This window comes from Aedes aegypti, chromosome 1 (genome assembly GCF_002204515.2).
Source record: "Aedes aegypti strain LVP_AGWG chromosome 1, AaegL5.0 Primary Assembly, whole genome shotgun sequence".
Classification (NCBI taxonomy): Eukaryota; Metazoa; Arthropoda; class Insecta; order Diptera; family Culicidae; genus Aedes; species Aedes aegypti.
The window spans coordinates 148,673,238-148,699,401 of record NC_035107.1 but is presented as its reverse complement, the minus strand read 5'-3'; the positions used below and the strand labels follow the sequence as shown (position 1 = coordinate 148,699,401).

Below are 26,164 nucleotides of genomic sequence, written 5' to 3'. Positions count from 1 at the left end.
ATAGGAAAGGAGGTGCAATTGAAAAATTTTTGAACCAACAAATTTTTATAATGTTGTTTTTTTGGAGAGGACCAATGCCGGGACTAGACGAGAGGGGTCAATTTATATAATAATATATAATATCCAAAATATTATATGAGACGAGAGCGAGAAAAAGAACCAGCAAAACATAACAATGAAATAAAACGAATTGCATTATACGCGCGAGCTCTTGTCCGACAGCGTTTTTTGTGTATTATTTTCGGGGTTTTTATGTGTTGGCTGTTTGCATTAGTGCAACGTTTAAACATTCGAATAATATTGCCAAAATATTTGATAGTGTTTTAGACCAAAAGAAGAAAGCGTTTGGACAGGTCGTGTTCATAGTGCGGACTCTCTTGTTGCATTCGCTTGCTGCGTTTTCGGTCATCTCTGTGTGGCACCTCAAGTAAAGTGGTGGACTCCTGGTGGTGTTTGAACTGCATCTTAGTAAGCCTAGACGGGCTAGAAAACGGTGATATAGATAGTATGCAGTAACTTCACGTGATACTTAGGGAAGTGTTGCAACTAGTGCGGTAGCGGTTAAAAAAGAAAAATATAGTTTAAAAGGTTAAGGATGTGCAATTCATGGTAAAAAAGAAATATTAAACTGATATATGGAACTGTGAAAATAGAAATGAACTGTACCAATTAGTGGATGGAAAAAATTGGTCACTGTTTAAAAGAAGTTGTTATAGGACAGTTTGAAGATAATAATGTGGTGAATATTTGAATTTGACATCCAGTTTTCTAGAGGAGTATCAAGGGTAAGTAACATAGATATACATCATTCTTTTTGACGTTGGATAACGTCTTACGGCAACATACTGGGGTACAATTTCGAAAAACGAAAAATCGCTCGCGTCACGAAAAGTGGTTAGATTTTGACTGTTAATAACTTACTAACGCCCGCATAAATTTTCAAGATTCTTGCACCAATCGATTGCAAATCTTTTTACGAATCTACTCAAATAATCAAAACTATTGATTTTCATGACTAAACTATTGAAAAATAGGTAAATATCGAGGCATGTCTTATTTTTCATAGAAAAGCACATTTTTCTTGCTGTTATAAGGTTTTGACGTTTTGAAGTTTACATGTGCCGTAATTTCGGGTGAAATTGATCATTTTTCATGGTTTTTCGTGTCTGTTTTCAATCATGTTGAAAATGCCAAACAACTGAATACAAGTACGACGGTCAACCTCTTTGGCTCATGTGCCAAAATGTTATAACAAATGTGGTTTTAGTGCTAAAAATCATCCCTTAAATAGAAAATCGGGGAATCCCATTTCGGGGTGAAATTGATCACTTGTCAATGCGATTATTGTTATTTTTTGAAACGACTCTACATAATGAATATGAGCTCCCTGAATTCGAATATTCTTGCAAAATGCTTAATAATGCAATATGTAAAGAAATAATGAATAGTTAATTTCAAGAATTGTGATAAAAACGCCTAGATGTAGGCAATTTCTTAAGGAAAAACCTGATATCTAACAGAAATTTAATTATTTCAACCGTATGAGCTAATTGGTACCAGTTTAGAAGATGAAATTGGGCTCGGGGATATATTTTAAGCATCCTTACAAACTTTACTTACAGTGACCCCACAGTTATGGATCAACTAAGGGTCATTTTTCAGAACAAAATATGATTAAAACACATGGTGATACTGTACAAATTAAAATTACCTTCCTGACCATGTAGAAAATAGTTGTTTTCGAGAATACAGCTCAAAATTCTCGGTTATTTACCAAAAAGTGTCGATTTCAATAGAAATTCCAAACGATGTCCACCCCACAGATGTGGATCAGTGGGAGAGGAGGATTCTATTATGGATCAAATCGACTCATATCATGGATCAAAACACTATAACAGCAATTTATCTGCGAAGTAAACGAATGGTGTGTTAGGGAAAGCATACGTTTTGGCGTTTCTTTCGGAATCGTCTTATCTTTGATTCAACTGTGGTATGGGTTTCAATGCCCCAAAGATATGAATCAACGCTTCTGGGAATACGGTTGACATTTTATTTCATACGGACGGAAAAAATATACTTAAGCATATTATGATTGATTACGATGCTGTACAGATTTATGGTTAACGTAGGTAAAATGTGTTCTGCTAAATTGCACCTGTATTTGATGAGATATTCCCGTTTTATTCCAACTCTGATCCATACCTGTGTGCTATCCATAATTGTGGGGTGACTGTACTTTGAAAAATTCCGTTGTCATCGTCGCTACCTACATGCAAATGCATGCTAGAGCGATCAGAGTATCAATTTGTCAAACAAAGAGCTAAAACTAATCAGCAACAGCTAACTAGAAAACTAATCAACCAACATTATAATTGATAAATAAATTAATAAATCAATTAATAGTTATAGATGAAGTGTCTCTGGTTGTAACTCTTTTACATTGAATGACCCATTTTGTTTGAAATTGTACTGCAATTCAATTTAAGCGCGTTCTCCACGGATACGACGAGTCAGTTGGATGTCCTTCGGTATGATGTCTCTACATTTCTCCGGATACCACTACGAAGCAGAAAAAGTTCTTCATGGTGCGGAACTTCTTCGAGTATAACGGTCTATCGGTGTTGAAGTGTTATCCGAACCAAACTTACACGACAGATTTTCTGTGCTAACACACAATGTCCACAATAGGACGGAATTGACATGCAACAAATAATATGAAAATTGATTGGATTTTTATCAGTAGAAATCTCTCATAAGTTTGTGCCGGTCTCGAGCCAGGAAATAGATGAAGCTAACGTTATCCAACGTCAACTTGGCGGTTGTATCTCGGAAACAACCTCTTACTTTTTATCATAAATTTCGATGCGCCACTGCCTTCACTTAGTCAAAAGATTTTTAAAAATTCGATTGCTTCTAAATCCTATATTTAACGCTTATCAGCGTAACATGGTGAAAATAAATTGTCCAACGGTACAAATCTTGTTACCACAAATAAACTTGTCAGCATTTTCAATGCCAGAAAACACCTGTTGAATGCTATGCTCTACTAGCCGGTCAATAGAACTGCTAATAAAACAAAACGACAGAAAATGTTCGCACATGCAAATTTTTTTCCTTTTGGTTTACTCTCGACATCGGCACTGGGGCAAATGTTCACAAGTACGACGAATGCACGGCCCGTAGAGCGCAGACGATGCGCACCAGCAAAAGACCTGTGCTTCCTCTATGATGGGATCCAGCCCGCTTTTCCTCACAAACCAACCTACGGCATCAGGAACGAAGAGCCGAGCTTCGCCAATATTCCATCCATCGCATGTGGTGTTGTCTTGTTTGTTATGAGTTTTCCACTCTCGGTACTATGCCACTCAATAGCAAGTGCACGCCGTGCAGTAGGCTGCGACTGTTGCCGGCGTTTTCTCTCTACGATCTAATAGAGTAAGGGCCACGGGCCGTCGTGAATCGGATTCATGAATGAAAATTTTTACTAGTTTTCTTTTTATGTTTACGTACAGCTTTTCATTGAATACTAGATCGGACGAGCCTCCTTTGTACGTTCGGTTTTCATGCTTCTTCATCTTTCTGGCGTTGCGTCCCAACTGAGACAGAGCTTGCATCTCAGTTGTGTATTCTTATGAGCACTTCTACAGTAAGTAACTGAGAACTTTCTTTGCCAATTGACCATTTTGGCATGTGTATATCTTGTGGCAAGCACGAAGATACCTTATGCCCTGAGAAGTCGAGAAAATTTCCATTACGAAATGATTTTCGACCGGTGGGTTTCGAACCCACGACCCTCAGCATGGTCTCATTGAATAGCTGCGCGTTTACCGCTACGGCTGTATGCCAGGCGAATCCAGCCTTCTACGATGGAAAATTTTGGCAAGAGTTCATTTTTCTGGTAACTACGAGTTCCTATATTTGACTGCCCCAAACAACCCATAAAAACACGTCTAGACTTATATTACGATCGCATCCTCAAGAACATTATATTCTTCGTTCCTCTTCGTCATTCGGATTATATTACCGAAGCTCGGCGATCAGTCGTAGTCACTCTATTCGTTCACATACATCCTCTTTGTGTGCATAGCCAACGCAGAAAAAAAAAAGTTCTAGGGTTACCATCCGTACTCTGCTTAGAGTCCTGTAGTCTATTTTGCCTTTCAAAATCATGTGCTATTTTGTTTTGTTAAATTACTTCAAATGTACTCTTTTCTCGATGTTTCATCCAGGTGATTGAGAAAAATGATGATATATTCCCGGTTAACCGGCTAACTTAAAACATCTCAATATAGGTATCTCTTAAGTTATTGGAAATAGGTTTTGTTATAAAGACAATCTTTGAGATTATTTACATGTTTTACTATACCTTGTTTTTTTTTCTCAAGTCCTTGTGAATTTTCAGACAATTGGATGATCCACATTGCCCATTGCTAAATCTACAAAATAATCAATATTACACACATTTTTGCTCCTTACTATTGACGTAGTTTATGGAACAAATTGCAGAATGATGATTTTTACAGCACGAGTCGTAAATTTATCCTACGAGGCTTGCAGAGTAGGATAATTGCAACGAGTACTGTAAAAATCGAGTTCTGCAACGAGTTACGTACATTTTTTGCAATTTCGTAGAAGACCACTTAAGGGTATCAGAAATTATATCGGAATGCATTCACCATTATTTTACAATTTCTGGAAAGTTGTTTTGTTATGATTCATTACGCAACTCAAAACAGTTGTGTAATGAGAAAGGGTTACGCAATGAATCATTACAGCACTGGTTTCAGTTGCGTATGACTATTCCCACACTGCATACTTCAGTGCTGGAAAGTAAGCCGTTTCATGACAGATTGGCGTGATGAAAAACAGCCTATTACGATGGGAAATGGCAAAAATCAGTTAACAAATGGTCGAATGTCGGCCAAGCAATGATGAATGTGACGAATACGTCTTATCAGAAATAATATCGATTAGGTGCTATTTTCTTTCAATTCTGTTCTATGTATTTCAATGTATATGACTTTTTATTACAAGGTTACTTAAATGAGCTGAATGAATATAGTTGTTGTCAAATGAACATGCATTTTTTGAAATTTTTAAATAGCGTTGTAAAATTATCAGTAACGCAATTCGAATGAGTCAAAAGCTGTTTTTGCAACTTCTGAAAATCTGAATCGCATTAAGATTCGTTGAAAATCTTCAGAAACATGACGTAAAACTGGTTCCGGAAAACATGGTCAGTTATGCTTGTATTTCCAATCATGTGAATATTATCTTGAGCTATATCCAAGTGGGTACCAAACTTCAAGATGATACATTTATTCCAAATTTATCCAATTTCATCCATTTTTTATAAAGTTATAAGCATTTGAATTTAGGCAAAATTTTACCTCTCTCTATCATTTTGCCTATCCCCTGTACCAATACTTTAAATAGTGTTCGCTGTGAAAGAATCTATTTTTTAGCAATATAAACACATGGTTTTCATACAATCTTATTTATTTTGTTATTCGCAGTGCGCCAACACCAAATTCTAAACTTGGTTGGCATTTATTGATAAGTTACTGCGACTTCACTTGATACTTTTGTTTTATAGACTACACTCCCGTGCAAAAGTTTGGGTTCATCCCCTAAAAAACATACAAAAGTGTTTTGTCCATATCTCTGTGATTACAAGTCCAATTGAAACTCTATGATGCATCTGAAAGGCTATGAGTTATTCTTACTTCGTATGTATTTTTTTTTTTTCAAAACATTTTCTGAAGTTTATTCACTAGATTTGTAACATTGAATTTAGATACTTTTCAAATGAAAACACTATAAAACACTCGGCTAATTTACTCAACTTTCGATCGACCAAAATTTCAAGTCAATGTACTTTTAGAATCGTAATCTTATATTCTTTGAAAAGCACTCACGAAATTTTAGCGGGAAAATCTGGAAACTATTCATAATCAACAAAACAGTCATTCAAGTCAATTTTTGACGAATTTCGTTATACCTGCCATGGAGTTGTAAGCTTGTTTAGTTTTCCTGGGACTTTTGGTTTGGTTTAAATCTGACTTCAACTCAACTTGGTTTTATAGTATCGACCACAAATGACATGTGAGAGCTGAATTAGACAATAGGACAAGCTTGTAATTTTTCGGATCACAATCGAGCCTCCTAGAAACTGGCTGTTTTTCTTGTAAACTTTCACATTTGTGCGTCAAACTTGATAACTTTCATAAGCTAACTCAGACATGGCCATGCAGGTCCAGTGAATTTGCTGTTAGCTAGGTTTTTCACAAAATGTAGAGAATTAGAACTCAGCCAATAATGTCGATTATTTTTCGATTTCTGAGTGGCCAATACCCTTCAAATTTGTCTAAATCAGGTCTAAGCTTGTTTTTATAAATGACTCGTTTCCACGGAGTCCCAATAATAAAAATTACCCAAGACCACAGCTGGTCCAATTATCTAATTTAGTTCTCACATGACATTCGTAGTCGAAACTATTAATACAAGTTAAGTTGGAGTCCGTTTTATACCAACTAGAAGGGTAAATTTTGACGAAAAGGAAGTTGGGGTCATTTTTATCCGACCGGAAAACTTCAGATCGGGGAACATTTCCAAAATGTCCAATGGTCCTTCAAAAATTAGACATAAATACTATTTCGTTGGAGTCATCAAGACACCCACATGATTTTATTTAAACGAATAAAATCCGTCGCAAATTCATGAAATGGCAGCGTTTGCTAATCGCTGTGGGGATTTATATACAACTAGTTTTGACATTCATTCATCATGATTTAAAATTTTATACGATTTTGATTTCTTGTGAACAAATACGAGATTTTGCTCTCACATTCTTATTGGATAAGTAGTTCACTAGGTAATATGGTAACTCTAGCTAGATCCAAGTGCTAAATCGAAGCGATATGACGATGCAAAAGAGCACCAGACGAAGAAGGCGCTTTCAAAAACCACGTTTCGTCCGAATCTCGCTTTGGTTGCTTGGATGCACGCGCAGCTTGAACCTTCTTCTGCATATTGGGGTTGCATCCCGTATACCTGCTTGGAGCGGTAGCTAGGGACGACACCTTAACCACCGTCTGTATAGGAAATCGCAGTCCTCGCTTCTAGATTCTTGTACGACGACTCTATCATCGTCGATCTGTTGTGCTTCACAGTCTGCGCCGCCTTGTGATGGATTCTTTTTCGTCGTTGCTCCAGTCGTATTCCGCTTCTCGTGTGTCTGGCAAAATGTATATTTAGGTCACGTTGCAACGCTTTGTCCGATATTTGCTGGAGGAAAATAGCACCAGCGCGACAAGCGTAGAAGCAGTTCCTCCGATGCAAGAAAAAAAAAACGATCCTTAAAAATGAGCGAAGACTGCAGATTCAGACAACCTTGAAACTAGTTTTAGATGTGTTTTAGTCTGCTAATTCGCTGATCGCTTTTTTATGGTGGTGGGTTACCGTTCGTCTACGAGTTTCTATATGCATTTTGGAACCATCATGCAGTCATTGTTCACCGGAATGGTTGCCCTTTCCAGGAAGATCAAATCCAAGATTTATAGGATTGTCAGATTTTTTTAGATTTGGGTTGCTTTATGCACATTTGCATCTAGTAGGTATAACTGGTTTTCGCAATTCAACCAAAAGAAGAAAGTGTTCTATCTATTTGAAAACTTATTGCGGCCACGATACCGAGCCGTTTGGACACAGACAAACAGACATAACAGTTAGAACAATTATCAATTAACCTTCGGGCTGTCGCGATGTTGTACTTTGTACAACAGTTGTAATTTATATGCTATCATTTTGTAACAAAGATAACTATCGACACCAAACCAAAATGTATTCCTCAAGAATCATCTTAAGAACAATACTCGACAGTTTTTATTTACAGTATGGCCCTTTATAGTGCGGTAAAATCAACAAATGTACATGAAATTCGCATAATAATGAACGCACTATGTACGGTTGGAGGAAATCACAGTTTGATATCGTCATATCTCAAAATCCAGATAATATAGAAACTTGGGGTCTTTAGTATAGTTGTTCTGGAGGTGAAGCGCTATCTGATGGTACCTCATTTAATTCGGAATTTGACCGCTAGGTGGCACTAGTGGGCATGTAAGTTTTACTTTTATTTTGCAGATATTTCAGGATCATGAGCATTTAGAAGGATGTCGTCTTCGGCAAAGTTGTTTAGTAAGTTAAGGACTATCATTTTTCGAGCCAGTTGATTCAAAATTTTGCCAGGCGGCATCCATTTATTACGTAACGCTAAAATTTGTAATTTTCGACCACCCCCCCCCCTCCGTAACGCTTTTTGTATGGAAATTTTTAAAATTTTGTTTGAGTCGTAACGCTCGAGCCTACCCCCCCCTCCCCCTTCGAGCGTTACGTAATTTGTGGATGCCGCCCAATAGGCGGCGCTAGTGAGCATGAAACTTTTGTTTGCAGATATCTCAGGAACCTGATCACTTAGAAAGATAGTGTCTTCGGCAAAGTATTTCAGTAGCTCAAGGGCTATCATTCTTTGAGCCAAGAAATAGGATATTTTGCCACCAGGCGGCGCTAGTGAGTATGAAATTAACGGATATAGGAATAGTACAATACAAGCAGTAGCAGATAAGAGGGCAAGGGATAAATATAGGAAAAGTATGACAACACTTACTGCCGAAAAAAAAGGATTTAAAAAGAGTAGCGGTGAATTTTGATAGCAAGATTACACAGCCTTTGGCTAAGAAATTTCGAAAATATGGAGTAGAATTGGTTTTCAGCAGTAGGAGTAGTCAGCTTAAATCTAGATTAGGATCAACAAAGGATAAAATTAATAAACTGAATAGAGCAGAATTATACAAAATTTCATGCCCCCATTGTAATAAAATCTATATAGGACAAACAAAACGAACTCTAGAAATAAGATTCAAAGAACATATTACTGAGGTAAAATAGGCGGGCAAGGAATTAGAAAAGGGATTAGCGTATGACTTTAAATCAAAAGTGGCTGAACATGTTTTCCAGGATGGACATCAAATGACAAGCGATAACATAGACATCGTACGAAGCGTATCTTCATCTTGGAAACTAGACGTCGCTGAAAGTTTAGAAATTTACAAACAAAAGCCTTCACTACTTCTTAATAGGGATCAAGGAAACGGACAGTCAAGGCTGTTTAAGTTTGTACCTAAGAAATATAAACGAGCTTGAATACATAGGCAGATAGTTAGGGATTAGTATAGTTATTATTATTCCCTTTTCAATTTTTGACCAAGACATGGCAGGCATCGATTTTTTTTCCTAGGTAGATTGATTGTGTAGGTACTTATCTGGTGTTAGTATTTAAGGTAGAGGGATGCGACGATTTCTTCAGTGGATACGAGTAACTGACATTGAAGAAGACTGCAAGTGGTAGTCGAAAGACGCTTATCTTTCAAAGATAAGCATTTAGAAGCGGAATTAAAAGGTACACGGTACTCCATCTACTTTTAAGTTTCTCTATTTGATATTCTGCTCAGAGGATTTGAACATTCATTAAAGAGAATGGAATATTAGTTTTGCGGATACGGCATGATTTTGATTTTTTAGACAGGCACCTTCGGCAAAGTTTTTCAGAAGCTCAGGGACTATCATTAATTTACAAAATCTCGAACTTTAAGATTAAACAAAGAAATAATTTAAGCTACTGAACAACTTTGCAGAAGACGCCATCTTTCTAAGTGATTAGAATCATGAGATCTGAGATACAAAAGTTTCATACTCACTAGCGCCGCCTAGTGGCAAAATCCCGAATTTCTTGGATATAATAATGATAGCCCTTAAGCTACCGAACAATTTTGCCCAAGACGTCATCTTTCTAAGTGGTCAGACTCCTGGGATATTCGCAAAACCAAGGGTGTTGTACAAAGTATAACGCGCGACTACTCGCGTTACAAAAATTTGATATTGTTTATTAGAACTTATATAAAATACAGGTCGGATTCGATTATCCGGAGTATCGATTTTTTTCCACTCCGGATAATCGAATCACTAAGAAAAATATTAAAATCTTCGATAAAAGAACTTTAATATTATCTTTATTTGTTGTTTTATTTATATGATGCGGTGGCGTAGACAGAAATTATTTCTAGGAACAGTAGAGGTCTTTACAAGAATTTTTTTTGACCGGCATACACAAAAAAAAAACACTTTTTCAAACCCTCTTTCCTTATTACGTTCAAAACTGCAAAACCATTCATATTGTATATTGCAATGCCAAATTATCTCAGATTTATGCATAAAAATTGAAAAACAAGATCATCAAAAAACAAATTCCGGATAATCGAGTCTAGAATTCCGGATAATCGAATCCCGGATAATCAAGTCCGACCTGTATATGTATTGTACAAAGCGTTAAGCCCGAAATTCTTCGTACAAACGAAACTTATTGTGTAGATACATTTTGATCCATAGTTGCACAGAACAGTTACTCTTTCGAAAGAGATTTTTCAAGACCGTAAATACTTCAAATACCAAACAACACTACGCTTAATTTTCTAAGCCATTTTTTTTTTAACATTTCGTAGTTTCTTATTCACTACCACTATGCCAACTTTCGATTATATGAAACATTATAGGAGCATTCCAAATCAATCGTTGTGTAATCTTTCAAATCAAATCAAATCCAAATGATTTCGAACAGAATGCTGAAATAATAAAATTTTCTGCCAAAAAACTATTTAAGGTGTAACGTACACAGGTACTGGCATTGGAAACCAAGTCTTAACGAGCCCTGCTGTTAAACTATCCCTATGAAAACAAAATCTGAGTCTTACTATCAGCTAGTTTCAGAAACAAGTATTCTGATTTGTTTCATGAATGTCAGTCTTTCACAAGTTGGTACCTACATCCAGTGATTTACTTTTATTAGATTTTAGTCATGTATCTTTTGTTTCTATGAGAATAACTCTTTTGTTTTACTCTGTTCCTCTATTTTTTTTTGACCTCCTTGAGGTCATATATTATAATCGCCTCCTGATATGTAGTTATTATTTTTTATGTAAATGCTATATGGTGCTGAAATTTTGACCTATGTATTTCCATCAGTGCACCAAAAATCAATCATTCTACAAAGTTGACAGTAGTAGTAAATAAATATGTCAAACATTTGAGAGTTTGAAGCATATCTAATAGAGTGGTTCAAAAAATCGCTTTTGCTCCACACCGCTCATTCGATACTAGATCAAATTCTGAATGTCCTCCCAAAATTTGAGCTCATTCGGATGAAAACTGAGACTGCACAAGCCATTTATAGTTTATATGGGAATAACTATGGGAAAACCAAGCAATTCATTCAATCGGTCATAGTGTTTGCCCATGTGCTCTTGGAGATTAGAACTACGTTGATACTGTGAGATACATTCATCAGCTACAACTTTGCCGAAGACCGTTTTTAAATTGGACGCCCCAGTAATTAGTTAGTGATTTTTGAATGAGTTGTAAAACCTTGGCTATAATTTTTGGACTGTTCTGCAGGCATCACTGGATATATGCAGTAAAACATAGTAGCCACGATTTGTGCGTGCTATCTTTCGCGCCAGGTGCAGCAATGTTGCCTGCTAAGAAGTTAAATGAGCACTGCTGAAGAATTTGTAACTAGATATAAATCAATAACTAATTACTGAGGCGTCCGATTTGAAAACGGTTTTCGCCAAAGTTGTAGCTGATGAATGCATCTCACAGTATCAACGCAGTTCTAATCTCCAAGAGCACATGGGCAAACACTATGACCAATTGAATGAATTGCTTGCTTTTCCCATAGTAATTCCCATATAAACTTTGAAGGGCTTGTGCAGTCTCAGATTTCGTCCGAATAAGCTCAAATTTTAGGAGGATACCCAGAATTTGATCTAGAATCGAATGAGCGGTGTGGAGCAAAAACGATTTTTTGAACCACTCTAATATCTAAACGCAACAAAAACTTCCTATTACATGTGAATAATATACTTATATAATAACTATTATATTCGGTTTATTCTTCTTGAGCAATAAATAAAATCAATATATTTCCTGGAGTTTTGATGAAGTGAATAAAGTTTTAATAAACAGATTTTGTACATTAGCAGACTTCCAGGGCATGTTATATTAAAACACAAATCATAAAAATTGAAAGAAGAAACCAAACAATATCTCACAGATGTGCAGTATAAATGATTAATGTAATATTTTCCATCATGCATAGAAATCTATTTAATCAGTTGCCACCAAACATAAAACTATGACTGACGCAAAATTTAATAAGATGTTCCGTAGTTTTTTATTTTTAATGTAGTATATGTTTTGGATAGTTAGTAGTTATGAATTCATGTTGTTATTTTTCAATTTCAAATATTTTTCAAAAATTGTTTCAATATAAAAAAGTGTAGGGATCTATTAGCCCAAAAAATATTAGTTCAGAAAACACTCACAAGATGGCATAAGCGGGCAAAGATTTTATTTGCTTGTATCTCAGTCCAGATATGAAATACAAAATTGGTGTCTTCGACAAAGGTGAACAACTAAATGAGACCTTTTCAACTGGAAACTTATTAGTTCTAAAATCACTAAAATGGCACTAGTGGTCAAACATTCTATTCTTTAATATCTCAGTCTAGCAGTGTACATCGTACCTTCGTGCTGTGCGTACACGAATTCTCTCTGCTCTTGGAAGTTTTCTTAAAAACTACCTAAAGCTATAAAACAGTACTTTTCAGTGCTACACAAACAGTACTTTTCAGTGCTAAAATTAAAAACGGTACTTTTCAGTGCTACTTAAACAGTACTTTTCAGTACTATTTTTTCTACTATTGATCCCTTTACGATCCTTGTTTGGACCCGTGCCTTCGATTTTTCGTTGGACCCGTTGGCGAAAGCTAGCGGTGGTAATCCTTCTTGGACACCGTCTAGGGAAAAAACCTTTCGAAGGTCTCGTCTTTCTCGTTTATTAACTAAACATGGTATCAACAACTAACAAAAGGAAGGGTGAATCTCTGAATTCACTACTTCCTTCCAAAAAAGTGGGTTTTAAAACTGTCACTACACGTGGCAAGAATGGAAGAAAGGACGTTTCCCCGGAATGCGAACTTTCTTCCAAGGGTGAAATGAATAATTGTATCGAAATGAGCAATCAGTTCGATGCTCTAGACAAATTTTCCGAACACCAAATCGAAGCAGCCTCTAGCCCAGGCTCTTTGATTCAAGTGAGGAAGCAAAGAGTGCCGCCTATCGTGGTCAGTTGTTCCGAATTTTGGGGATTTAGGCAGGAGATCTTGAACTCCATTAGGGGAATCAAGGTTTCCTTCCAAATCGCAAAGAAAGGAGACTGTCGCGTTTTGCCGGAAACTCTTAAAGATCGCGAACTTCTTCTCAGATATCTTGAAGAGAAGAAGCACAAATTTTTTACTTATGACGACAAAACTGAACGTTTGTTCAAAGTCGTCTTGAAAGGTCTCTCAAGTGACTATAAGTCACCTGAAGAGATCAAAAATGGAATAAATGATTTACTTGGATTTTCCCCAGTCCAAGTAATCATTATGAAAAAGAGAACCCAATCTGGCATTGTTCGGAAAGGGCTTTCTCAAGAATTTTATTTAGTTCACTTTAACAAAAAAGAACTAAATAATATTAAAGCTTTAGAAAAAGCAAAACTTTTGTTTGATGTCCATGTGACATGGGAACATTTCCAGAAACCTGGAGGAAATTACCAGAACCCCACTCAGTGCCGTCGGTGCCAAAAGTGGAGTCATGGTACAAAAAATTGTCGCATGGATGCTAAATGCATGATTTGCGGAGGTTCTTCTCACGCTAAGGACGTCTGTCCAGTGAAAGAAGATACCACCAAATTCATATGCTGTAATTGTGTGGCTAACCATAAGTCCAATTTTTGGAATTGTCCTTCACGCAAAAGGGTCATTGAGGCTCGTGCCAGGCAGATGAAAGATAATATCCGTTACGATAACGGTCGTTTCCGCAATTTGCCTGGTAGAGTATCGAACAATGCTCATTTTTCAGTTAACGATCGCTTGATCATGAACCATACCCATCAGGAAAATCATAATCATGCTCAATCACAAACTAATTTTAATCCGTCGGGTAGCCGTTCGAATCTTTCAATTTCGAATGTATCTACCAACGGTAAATCCTTTGCCGATATCGTAGCAGGAAATTCGAACTCCTCCCCTGTTCGATCCATGGGTACCCATTCAACTTGTTTCAAATCAAATGGAAAACACCTTACCGCCACAGGTAACTCCGCTACTTCGTCTACCGGAAATTCCAATGGGAAATCACATGACATGTCTGCCTCTGATTTTAATTTTCTAACTGAACAATTGAATCTAAAGATTGATGCAATGTTCAAAGCCACCACTATGACTGAAGCAGTCCAAGTAGGTGTAAAATTTACAAATCAAATTGTTATTGGATTACGTTTTTCTAATGGATCCAAATAATAATTTAAATATTTTAAATTGGAATGCTCGTTCTCTGAATGGTAAAGAGGACGAGCTGTTTAATTTTCTTACGGTTAATAACGTGCATATAGCAGTTATTACCGAAACGTATTTAAAACCTGGATCTAAACTCAAAAGAGATCCTAACTTTTTTGTTTATCGTAATGATCGACTTGATGGGGCATGTGGGGAAGTTGCAATCATCATTCATAGGCGTATAAAACATCAACTGTTTTCATCATTTGAAACTAAAGTTTTTGAAACTTTAGGTGTTTCTGTTGAAACACAGTTTGGTAAATATACTTTCATAGCTGCCTATTTGCCTTTTCAATGCTCTGGGCAGCAAGTTAATTTTCTCCAAACTGACTTGCGTAAATTGACTCGCAATAAGTCAAATTTTTTTGTCATTGGTGACTTTAATGCCAAACATCGGTCATGGAATAATTCTCAAAGTAATTCCAACGGCAGAATTTTATTTGATGAGTGCTCTTCAGGATATTTCTCAATTCAATACCCTGATAGCCCTACATGTTTTTCCTCTTCAAGAAATCCATCTACGATTGATTTGGTCTTAACCGACTCTAGTCATCTTTGTAGCCAACTGATTACTCATGCTGATTTTGATTCTGATCATGTCCCTGTTACATTTCAAATATCCCAAGAAGCGATTCTCAATCCTATCAGCTCCACTTTCAATTATTTACGAGCCGACTGGAATATATATAAATCGTATGTTGACTCTAATCTTGATGTTAACATTTCTTTAGAAACTAAACTTGATATTGACAATGCTCTTGAAATTTTAACAAATTCCATTGTTGAAGCCCGGAGCATTGCAATTCCAAAATGTGAAGTAAAATTTGAATCCGTGATTATAGACGATGATCTTAAACTCTTGATCCGTCTTAAAAACGTCTGGAGAAGGCAATTTCAACGCACTCGCGATCCTGCTATGAAAATTATATGGCAGGATTTGCAGAAAGAAATCAAGAAACGTTTTGCTCAATTAAGAAACAAAAATTTTGAAAATAAAATTTCTCAATTGGACCCTGGCTTTAAGCCCTTTTGGAAATTATCTAAAATCTTGAAAAAACCTCAGAAGCCAATACCGGCATTGAAAGAGGAAAACAAATTATTACTAACTAATTGCGAAAAAGCTCAAAAACTTGCTATGCAGTTTGAAAGTGCGCACAATTTTAATTTAGGACTTACCAGTCCAATTGAAAATGAAGTTACTCAGGAGTTCGAAAATATTCTCAATCAAGAGAACGTTTTCGAGAATGCCTGGGAGACTGATTTGGAAGAAGTGAGAACTATTATTAAAAAATTCAAAAACATGAAAGCTCCTGGCGATGATGGAATTTTCTACATCCTCATCAAGAAACTTCCAGAAAGTAGCTTATCATTTTTAGTCGATATATTTAACAAATGTTTTCAATTAGCATATTTTCCTGACAAATGGAAAAATGCTAAGGTTGTTCCAATTTTAAAACCAGACAAAAATCCTGCAGAAGCTTCTAGCTATCGTCCAATCAGTTTGCTTTCCTCCATCAGTAAACTTTTTGAAAAGGTTATTTTGAACAGAATGATGGCCCACATCAACGAAAATTCAATGTTTGCCAATGAACAGTTCGGATTCCGCCATGGACATTCGACCACTCATCAACTTTTACGTGTAACAAATTTGATCCGTTCCAACAAATCTGAAGGCTATTCTACTGGTCTTGCTCTTCTAGACATAGAAAAAGCATTCGACAGTGTTTGGCATGAAGGTTTGATTGTAAAATTAAAAAACTTTAATTTTCCAACATACATTGTTAGAATAATTCAAAGTTATCTGTCAAATCGTACACTTCAGGTTAATTATCAGAACTCCAGATCTGAAAGACTTCCTGTAAAAGCTGGTGTTCCTCAAGGCAGCATTTTGGGACCAATATTAAACAATATTTTCACATCTGACTTACCTACATTCGAAGCCTGCGTGTCATCTGTAGTCGATTGCAACAATGTTTGGATATTTTTTCTTCATACTTGCAAAAATGGAAGATTTCTCCTAATGCTTCCAAAACTCAACTAATAATATTCCCACATAAACCAAAAGCTCTTTATTTGAAACCTTCAATTAGACATGTTGTCACGATGAGAGGGGTTCCAATAAATTGGTCGGATGAAGTTAAGTATCTAGGGCTCATGCTAGATAAGAATTTAACTTTCAAAAATCACATTGAGGGCATTCAAGCCAAATGTAATAAATATGTAAAATCTCTCTATCCCCTTATTAATAGAAAATCAAAACTTTGTCTTAAGAACAAGCTTTGGATATTCAAACAAATTTTCAGGCCAGCCATGTTGTATGCTGTACCAATATGGACTAGCTGTTGTAATACCAGGAAGAAAGCTCTGCAGAGAATTCAAAATAAAATTTTGAAAATGATTCGGAGGCTTCCTCCCTGGTATAGTACCAATGAGTTACATAGAATATCCAATGTTGAAACATTGGAACAAATGTCAAATACAATCATTAATAATTTCAGGCAAAAATCGTTGCAATCTTCTATTGCCACGATTAATGAGTTATATGTTTAGGTTAAGTTAGGTTAAGTATATTAAAAACGTTTTTTTATTTCTCTTATAAGCAGGTGAAATCAACTCACCTGTAAAAAAACTGAACTGCTACGGCAAATGAAATGTAATATGTTGTTAACAAAATGTTAATTAAATCTTAAATTTGTTTTACCAAATTAGGATGATAGTGTTGTCTAATAACACAGAACACCTAGATATAAGAAATGAATGTAATGTTTGGAATGATACTAATAAAGAAATTAAAAAAACAAAATATCTTAGTCTAGTGAATCAATCGAAAAAAAACACCAAAAACTTTTTGGTTTGGAAGTTACTTTCATGATGGCGCTAGCTGGCAAACATTTTATTTGCCTACACACTTAAAAAAAATTACGGATTACGGTGAAATTTCAACGTAATCTTAACAGCTGAAGCTTCGGTGAAAAATCACCGAACAATCTGTAAAATCTTTGAACGAAATAATAAAGAAAAACAAGAATATGTCTCAGACCGGGGATCGAACTCCCGACCTACCGATCAGGAAGTAGGCTTGCTACCACTAAGCCAGCTTACACTGCTTGTTAGTGGTGTGCAAAAACTGCAACAAAAGGAAGCTCATGCCTGCCAGAGCGACTGTCACACGATTTCACAGAAGTTCGGTGAAAATAATGCTGTTACCGAACTGTTCGTTAGTATTTCACAGGGTTACAGTAAAATTGTTTGTTTCAAGGATTTTTTCCGGTAAAATAATAGATTTCACGGATTTTCTCCGGTAAAATAGTTGATTTCACGGATTTTGTCGGTAAAATAGTAGATTTCGCAGGAAAATCTGTAATTTTGTTGTTTACAGTTCGATTTCGCTGATTTATTTCACAGGATACTGCGATTTATTTTAAGTTTGTACACTGAAGTCCAGTGATGAACCTTGACACCATTTATGAATTATCTTGAAAGCCGAAAAAGATAACACGTGTTTTCTAGCCGTGGAATGAAAAAGATGGTCATTTGAAGGGAGTGACGGAACGAGAAAAAAAGACAAATACGCAGTGATACAGTAACGTCAACGTGATAAACGAATAATTTTGGCTTCAAATATCCACGTCTGTAAAGCATGTAGAAGTTGAAACCCAATATTTGACTGGATGAAGGACAAACTTTTGATTCGCACTAACGAAATTTTGATATTGTCAAATATATACTTGGGTTGCCGTCAGGCCCCAACCACACAGTGTACTAAAAACTTGACTCAGCAAAAAAATATTATATTATGATAAGAATGTTTTCAGTAGGGACCAGATCCTATTCAAGGCATTCTTTTGATTCACTTCGGCAGTGGGATTTTTGAAAGCTACTGAGCTCATATTTGGCCACAATATGCTTCATTAGAGTGGTTCAAAAAATCGTTTTTGCTTCACACCGCTCATTCGATTCTAGATCAAATTCTGAGTGTCCTCCCAAAGTTTGAGCTCATTCGAATGAATACTGAGACTGCACAAGCCGATTATAGTTTATATGGGAAAAGTAAGCAATTCTTTCAAACGGTCATAGTGTGTGCCCAAGTGCTCTTAGGGATTAGAGCTACGTTGATACTGTGAGATACATTCAACAACTGCAACTTTGCCGAAGACCGTTTACAAATCACGAAAATTTCCGGTTTTTTGTGTTTTGAAGGCCTCGGGACAAAAGGCTGTTCTCATTTTTCTTGAATGTTCAGAACATTTTAAGGTAACTGTACGACTCAGTGCATTCGATTTTTTATTTAAAAAAATCATAAATTTTGAATAGCTTTTTTTATTCTTTTTTTATGGAAAGATTTCAAATTTTCAAAAGTCATATAGAATCCTGAAAAAAAAAAATTTCACTTGAAAAAATATATAAAATTTCCTAAAAAAAACTAGAAATTTTTTATATATTTTCATGTAAAAAACAAAGTTTTTTGGGGTTCAATTTTTTTTTTAAAGTTGAAATCTTAAGCTTTTATTTCATAAAAAAAGATTGGAAATCGGTTGAGCTGTTCAAAAGTTATGAGTTTTTTTAAATAAAAAATCTAATGCGCTGAGACCTAGAGTGTGTACTGGTAACAAATGATTGATTCTTTATTTTCAAAAAAAAAATATATCTCAAAAACTAAAAAACATACATCGCTGAAAATTTGGCAGTTAACTTAAAATTTTCTGAACTTTCAAGAAAAAATAGATCAGAAATAGCCCCTTTTGTACCGAGGCCTTCAAAACACAAAAAACGGAAATTTTTGATTTCTTTTAAAACAATTTTTGTATTTTTTTTTTGAAAAGTCGAAATCTTTAGCTTTCATTTTGTCCAAGAAAATTGAAAATCGGTCAAGCGGTATAATTATAAATTTGTAATTTTTTTTTTTTGCAAAATCATGGTTTTTCTGGTCACCCCAATCAAAAAATCCAAAAACACGTGTATTATTATTTCGTATAAGGAACAAAATAGCAAATTTTCAGGGAATTCGGTGACCCACTAGATCGGTTTTTCATGGAATGGCTGTATGTATGTATGTTTGTCTGTGTCTCACAAATCAAAGCCACTGAATAATTTTGGCGCTGGTGTGCATCTATCAACACTGAAATTTAAAATCTTTATGTTTCAATTTCCTGTGTACGTCCATAAATAACGTCACGCAAAGTTTTGCCATATTCATCCTCCTCTTTCTTCCTCTATATCACACCTTTTGTATAGATTTCGATTTTTATATGGGTCGTCACGTTTCTCTGAAAGCCCCTCCCTCTTCTTTTGTACATAACGTAATTAATCAATGGCCCCTCACCTGCAGTTTTTTATTCAATATATTTACTGCCCATAACTGCAAAACAGTCACATTCGACATTTTTGACAAAATGGAGTTAATACCATGGAGAGTCATCAAATGATAAATACTTTCGATCAACTTACTGAAATCTGTAAGATTGTTCCAGAAAATTCGAAAAAAAAATACCAAGTTGTTTTGTCACATTGGTCAACCGCATAACAGTCACATTGAGATTATAAATGAGCCTCGTAATGTAATAGCAGTGAAATTTCTATCAGAATTATTTTCTGACAATTCACCTAGTATGCGATATGAGTTGTACAAAATATCAGCCTCAAATAAGCACTTTTGAGTTCCTGGTAATTTTTAGAAATTTTAGTTTCCTTCCATACTGCCATAGAATTCACACTTGGTATGCCATTTACTCAATGCCTACTTTTGTCGAATGTTACAAATATGCAGTTATGGGCAGTTTAGATTGTAATTGATCGAATTGCATGGAAATATATTTGATAAATGTCAAAAATAATCTTTTAGAACAACTTTTATGATTTTTTTTTTCTATCCCTAGCATAGACGTGATTTTCTTTTGGTGAAATAAGGTTTAATACATGTTAGTACAATTATGGATAACAAATACGGAGCTGAATTCCAATTGTGTTCTACCTTGGGAGATAATCCAATTGTATCTACCTTGGGAGATAACGAGTTAAACAGTTTAACTAGGGTACGTTTATTTCGGAATCCCTGAGTTTCCCTAAATACATTATGGCATAGGTTCCCAAACTTTTCGAATGCGCGACCCACCTTGACGTTAAGCGTCTTTCTCGCGACCCACTAATGGGAAATACATGAGAAAAGAACTTTTTAGGTCATTAGTTACTTCGTCATACATTTACCTAAGTAATCAAATATCTTTTTCATCTACCCTGCGTTCTAAAATACCGCAATTACAGGGTGTCCGTAAATTATCCGAACAGCTAAATATTGGAAAGATGATCTCGCATTAGAAACAATGAAAAATCAATGTCCATGTACCTTTTATAATACATGTATATGTTAACACAAAATACAACTTTAAACAATTTCGAAATGATTGCTTGTTACTGAGATAAGCAAATTTAAATTTTTCGGAGGCGTTTTTCCTGAGGGCCGCTAGTCATACTGGAGATGTGTCATCCCTTAAATTTAAAATAGATGAATCCAAACGTCCTATTGTTATTTTAAGTAGCCTACAGGTTAGTGGCTTCAAGTTAGACTGGAAAAAGAAAAATATACGGTTCAAATCCAGTGAGTATTATGGACATTTCTCTTCCGTCATAAAGCTCGAAAAACAGTTCCCTTTAAGACACCTCAATACATTTGGCTTGGTTTTGCAAATATTTGAAATCGGAACTGTGTCAAACTTACTTCTTAAGAATATAATAAGCCAATGTTTAAGACCATGCAAGAATATTGAATTTATTATACTTAATTGTATAGAGCCATGTCTTCAAAGTTTGTACGGATAATTTGCGGACACCCTGTACAGGACTAATAGTCTTCACATTAAAAGATATAATAGACCTATAAGGCAAAAAAAAGAATAGGTGGTTACTTTGGTAGATTATTTCCAAGATTTCCTGTGAAATTACACCGAAACCTCAGTAGTTGAAAGTTTTGTAACAAATCACCGAAAGATCTGTAAAATTATCGAACATAACCATGAACAAATACTAAAAAATAGCCAATCCCTGATTGAACTCTCGTCATTTTGATCAGGAAGCAGGGATGTTACCCTTAACCTAGCTTCCAATGCATGAAGGTGATGTAAAAAAATAGAAAAGAGTAGCTTAATGTATGCCAGAGCGCTTCAAACGGGTTAACTGGAATTTGATGAAAATATTGCTGTCATAGAGCTGTTCGTCAGTATTTCAACTACAAATTAGATGTTTGCATAAAAACAAACAAACAGATCTACAGTATCTCTGTGAAATACTGGATTTTCTTACTAAAGTTTTTTTTTCTTTTCTCAGCTTGCAGAAAAAGATTTCAAATTTGCAGAATATGTTATCAAATTTGAAAGATGCTAACGACATTATTGTGCTTCATCAGATAATTGATCATTTTTAAAAAAGAAATAAATAAATTTGAAGAAGATTCATAGCAACTAATGCCACTGGACAAACAATAATTTACCATCAAAAAAGTTTACATATTTTTTTACCTGTTAAAGAAGCAGCTAGAAATGAGAAACTTCAAACCTTTTTAATAATCGAAGGCAATATTTTGCTACATTTCGTAGGGCTTAGAAATTCAGTAAAACAATTGAGTGAACTTCCGGCCTTTTAAGTGAAGTTCACCCAGTCAAGCTCTGATATATTCATCTCAATAAAAATCAGCAATACAATATAGCAGGTGATTCCTATGATGACAATCCACATTACTCAAATTTTCTGAAAAACACCTTTCATTCGATGTTTCAGCTTTAGATCCCATTAATCAGAATAGTCTTGGCTGTTAGTTGTAACTATCCCAATGCCTGATCAATTATTAGAACAATTCGTTAGATTTATCATATGAGAGGGTAATAAAAAACTTTTCAAAACTCGGTTGTCAAAACTTGAGAAGACAATGAAAAAGCTGGAAAATGTATAAAATTAAATATATTTTTCGCGACCCACCAGAAATCACCTCACGACCCCCCAGGAGGTCGCGACCCACAGTTTAGGAAACTATGAATTATGGCATATGTATATTCCGTGAAATGAAATTTTCGTATTGTAAATCAATAGAAGCCAAATGGAAAATCTAAGATTAACATCATATAAAAGCATATAAATCTTTTCGCAAAAACGAAGCATTCCGCGTCTTTCCGTATCACCAGTACAGTGAATCCACAATTAAGAATCACCCACAATTTATGAATCAGCTGCCTTTAAAGGACAAAATAACAGTAAAAAATAGCACAAAACATCATGGAAACATTTTCGCTTATATTTTATTTTGAGTTAAATTGTTTACGTGATGTTTTGTGTTGATTTTTGTTGTTATTTTGTCATTTAAAGTCAGCTGATTCATAAATTGTGGACGATTCTTAATTGTGGATCCACTGTACATACTGAATCCATTCTGAAACTCATTTCTAAATTTTACCAAACCGTAGTCTTTAGCAAAATAAAATGAGGGATTCGTAGCCGTACGGTTAGTGTCATCAGAGTTTTAGGTGTATCGTGCCAATGAGTGTGGGTTCGATTTCCGCTTCAGGCTTGAGGAATGTTATCCAACTGTGCACTGGACAATGCACAATGTTCGTTGACTAGTGTGGCGCTTCCTTCAAAGGGTTTATCGCCCACTGGAAGCATAAACGGGTTGGTGTCTTCAACTGCTGAAATTTCAGTACGAATTACTGAATTTAAGCAAAACGATGGTAACGATTGCAATTTTCGAAAAATAATCAATTTGGCGAATCTAAGCAAAAAATTGCAGATTTCAACGAAAATATATTGGTCTGTATGCTCTACCCTTCTTCTTTTTCTGTTCTTCTTAGTATTACGTCCTCACTGGGACAGAGCCTGTTTCTCAGCTTAGTGTTCAATAAGAACTTCCACATTTAATAACTGACAGCTTTCTTTGCCAAAGTTTCCATTATCGCATTCGTATACCGTGTGGAAGATACGATGATACTCTATGCCCAGGGAAGTCAAGGAAATTTCCATTACGAAAAGATCCTGGTCCGATCGAGAAACGAATCCAGACACCTTCAGCATGACCTTGCTTAGTAACCGTGGACTCTAACCACTCGGCTAAGGAAGGCCCAATGCTTTATTATTGTAAGTACGTAAGGACCTTCAATTCCCATTTATTTACTCGGCACATGCAGTAATAGATCACAATCTAGAATGCTGCTGGGAGAGTGTGCCGATTTCTGTCAAACTTAGATACCGACGGAGCGTATTTAGTGTTAGAAGTTATATTCATTTGCATGCATACCCGCAAAGCAGTTCAGTTATCATAGCCAACAATTCTCCATAAAGATAAAGTTCAATAATGTTGATTACTGAGACATCAGTTTCAAAAACTTTCTTTGGCAAAGTAAAGGATAAATATTTCTTAAAGTACTAGCAAGGTGTTAGTTCTTAGACGAACCTGGCAAAAATCTGTCACTGACTGAATGATATACCAGGGTTCTCCATAGCAATTCCCATATAATTTTTATAGAGCTAGTGTAGTATATTCAAATGACCACAAATTTTGAGAGATAATTATGATTCCAACCTACACCTACATTTGACGCATGTGAATGTACCTAAAAATGCGAATAGGCATAATGTTGATGGCCGATATGATGTCTACTTTGTTGGACGAAAAATGATTAATGTTAAATATTTAGAACAATTAATTCAATCAGTAAGATAATTTTACTTATTTTTTTATTTTTACTTAGGTTACAACTCAAAGTGAAAAAAATCCAAAATAGTTTAGTGTTTTAGGAGCGCATTCAGAGATTATCACAAAGCTCTCCCCCAACACTAGTTCCCGAAATGCTGACCAAAAAGTGTATCAGATCGGCTACAGCCATCTTAGACCATTTCTTTGTCTAACTTCCCGAGCCCCGGGGTCAAGGAATGGGAACAGCAAACAATATTAACCAAATGCAATGCAGCTCAAATGAGTTTTAAAATATGGCTGACTTGTTTGCAAAACATCACTCCCGCTATGGAACCCAGTAGATACGTTCGATGTTCAACATTTTTCTGTACCTTCTCGACCTTAATACATTATAGAAGAATACAAGAGGGTTCATTATCTCTTAAATTTTGGGGAGAAGAAGCAGCAAAAATGCAGTTTTGTGTTTATAGCAGCCGGGTGAGTCAAATGGCAACAAGAAAGCCTGCGAGGGACGGGGGTCGCTTGGGGAACACATGCCAGAAAGAGATAGAATGTGCAAAATATCATCCCAGGAACACATACGAATTTTGCTATTCTACTACAAATCCGACTCCTGGCCTAACTAAAGTGTGCGAGGTTTTCTCTTCCTTGCCTTTTCCTGATCGAATCAATTTTTGCAAACTTAAGAAGTCTGCGCTGTCCGCTTTGTATATATACACATAACTAACGCACATAGATTGCCTCTTTTTTCGGGGGGATTTTTTCGTTTTGGTGTTAGTTCTTAGCGCAACCTAAAAAAAAATTCGGACCGGGAGTTAAATAACCGCATCTCGTGTCATTCTCTCCATCTCTTTCTTCCGTTCTTGTTCCCTTGATGTGCAGTGGCGCAAGTCGCATACACATGCAATTTTTGCGCCACGGCATGCAGCGCTGCACATGTCTTGTGCGCGAAATTCTCTTAAGATTTTCGTGAACAACAAGAAATGGCCGGACGAGGTCAATGTCCTTAAAGTGGAATTAAAAAACAGACGAAAATGCAACGCAAAACTCATTTTTAGAACTAGGAGCGTTCGACTGGATCCAAAGTTATGATTTCATCTGGGAAAAATAGCGTGCCGAGCTGCAAAGGGCTATAGCGCTAAAAATACTGCATTTGGGATAATATCAATTTTGTAAAAATTTTCACCACGTTTGAAAAGTTTAATTATTGATTTCCAAATGAATCAAATGGTTACATCAGTAGAAATAGAAACGCAATACTTTCTCAATAAAAGATTCCTATATTTGTTTGATTGGAATCTCCTAAGTTATTATTTTGGCTAATCATGGAATATAGGATCTATTTTTGTTTTAAAGCAAAAATATATTTGGATCTTTTGGTATGTGTTTTATGTTATGATATGCATGTGATATAGCACGAATGGATCATAATTACATCATTGTTATATAATATTTGGAATTGGTATGTTTATGGCGCTAAGGGAAATGTCCTTAGTTCTTAGTTATTTCTCATTCAGCTTTCTAATTTAAGAAAATGCTCAAATTAATAACTGGAGCCTTGTCTATGTTTTTAAACCGGACGGTAGCGAATCTTTTCTTAGTATAACTTTCCTGGACATCCCTGGCAATATAGGTAATGTATAATATGATATGTAGTTAACAGTTCAACAGAATTTATGAAGTTTGACTCAAAAAGAAAATAAAACATTATGATTTTTTCAGAAATTGAATCTGTTTGGGTAATTGAAAAACTGAATTTAGAACTATACCATTTCATTCCACTACAGTTTTGTATCCTTTGGCAGATACGCGACCTAAACTGTAAGGCCGTCTTCAGTATCGTGTACTAGACTCGACTTTGATCTATTGAAAACATTTTTTCATAACAATAACGCAGACGAATGAGAGCAAAACAAGAATATGAATGATTTTTCTCGCAATTTAGATTGTTACCGTAAACCGGGGGCAAATTGATCACTGGGGTGATTTT

The 26,164-nt window shown here is 35.6% G+C and overlaps 1 protein-coding gene across 1 annotated transcript in view; it reads left to right on the top strand.

Moving 5' to 3' along the window:
* The first annotated feature begins 269 nt into the window (after positions 1–269).
* Positions 270–26,164, top strand: part of LOC5570618 (broad-complex core protein isoforms 1/2/3/4/5) — a 190,965-nt gene continuing 165,070 nt past the window's right edge. Inside the window, exon 1 of the mRNA XM_021850704.1 lies at positions 270–785. The gene's annotated coding sequence lies outside the window, so the exon portion shown is untranslated. The remainder of the gene's footprint in view (positions 786–26,164) is intronic.